A 1,809-nucleotide genomic window follows, 5' to 3' on the forward strand; every position below is an offset into this window, starting at 1 on the left:
TTGGAGCACTTGCTCTTTGTCAGGCGCTTGCTGGTTGCTGGCCCAGCAGGAGTAACAGAGACAGATATGGACCCTCGCAGAACTTACAGTCCAGCACTTGAAAGTCTTGGCAAACAATTCCTGTTGAATACTTCCAGTAACAGGATGCTCACTACCTTGGGACAGCCTATTTTCGGGGTTAGTTTTTCTTTGTTTAAACGGAATCCTGCCTCTATATCTTGCTTGTTCTGACCTCCGGAGCTATATAAAACACATCTAACCCCATCTCCTCTGCCACCACCCTTGAGACGTGGGAAAATAAACAGGCTATGTTCAGAAAATAGTCTCACTCTCCAGTTCCCACTCATGAAAGGGAAGCTGATCCTCTGTGAAATGAAATTCCTCTAGGTCCTGAGGTCGGAGCCAGGGTGGGCTATAATCTGGGTTCTTGGGCCCTGTTCCTGTCCTGCCCGGGGCTGAGGGAAGCTGTGTTGGGGAGACTCGTGAAGGGACACAAGGCGAAGGTTTGCAGGTGGCCAGGGAGGTGGGCCCGAGTGGAGCGAGGGGGTCCGCCAGTCTGGAGTGGGGTGTATGTGAGGCATGCCTGGCTGTCTGCTCAGGACAAGCTCAAGCTCCAGGTTTCTGGTCTGATTCACAGCTTCCTCTCTCCCCAAAGGAATCCCCTTTATAGCTCTCGAGGCCTGACCCCAGCGTCCCTGTGAACATCGTCTGACAGCTGCATGGAGTGCAGCCGGGCTCCTGTGCCGGGTGCCAGCTGGACGTGCTTGGCGGCCAGGGCCTGGGAGCCACCTCTCGGGATGTCAGCGGAGAGCTGCAGCCGCCCTTCCGTCAGCAGGAAGCCCAGCCACAAACACTTGGACAGGAAGCCCCGGCGCTGGCCAGCTGAGCCAGATCTGGTTTCTCCTGCGTCTGAGGCTTTGGCCCGGGCTGGAGGAAGGCGAGCCAGGTGCTGTGGCTACACTGACAGGGCCGGCGGTTGGGCTCCCCCTTTGCCTGGGGATGTGGGATCCAGGGTGTGAGCGGAAAAGCATCATCAAGCTGGGCCAGAAGAGGTGCTTCCTGGAGGAAGGTCGAGGGAGCAGGGAACACAGCGTCTAGCAGAGCGGGGCCAGCTGGCTGAGATGCGCAGAGACTCCTTTGTGATGGTTCCAGACACAATGTGTCCTTGGGCCCAGACCTCCGGCACAGACCCAGACCAACCTCCAGGTGCCTGCACCTCCGGGAAAGCACCGCACAGTCTCTCTGGGCGAGACATCCACACATTCCCAGCTTGACGAATGACTTCTCTCAGGGGAGGACTCTTTTGTAACCCACCAAGCTGCATCGTGAGGGAATTAATAAAAAAATAGAGTGAGCTCAGCTGGAGACAAAGGCAATTTTGCATCCAGGGCTGACATTTTTGCTTCTAAGTGCTCTGTGTGATTATCCCCAAGGCAGACCATGTGTGCACACAGCCGCCCGGAGGACCCCCAGGATTTAGAGCACTTGCATTTTGCACAAGTCACCCAGGTAGCCTGAGAGCCCAGTAAGAGATGGCTGGCATCCGGGGATGGAGAGGTAAGTAGATTGGCTCAAGGTCACGTAGCTCAGCAGTGGCAGAACCAGGGCCACTGCCATGAGTTCTGCTGCTCCGGAAAGAGAACTTCGATGGTTACCTTCCAAATGCCTGAGCAGCCTTCACCTGTGCCTTCAGGGGACCTGCTCTGGGTTGGGGTCTGCTGAGAATATCCCATTGCTCTGTCAAAATCCATGTTGAAAACCTCCTCCTGGATGAACCCGCCTGTGGCTTTCTCGGCATCCCACAGCTTT

The 1,809-nt window shown here is 56.1% G+C and overlaps 1 long non-coding RNA gene across 1 annotated transcript; it reads left to right on the plus strand.

The window, feature by feature from the left end:
• The first annotated feature begins 19 nt into the window (after positions 1-19).
• LOC106727288 lies at positions 20-1,376 on the plus strand. Its single transcript, XR_001363455.1, has 2 exons — positions 20-177; positions 656-1,376. It is a non-coding gene; the product is annotated as an uncharacterized LOC106727288 (long non-coding RNA).
• The last annotated feature ends 433 nt before the right edge of the window (positions 1,377-1,809 follow it).

This window comes from Myotis brandtii, unplaced genomic scaffold (assembly GCF_000412655.1).
Source record: "Myotis brandtii unplaced genomic scaffold, ASM41265v1 scaffold4, whole genome shotgun sequence".
Lineage (NCBI taxonomy): Eukaryota > Metazoa > Chordata > Mammalia > Chiroptera > Vespertilionidae > Myotis > Myotis brandtii.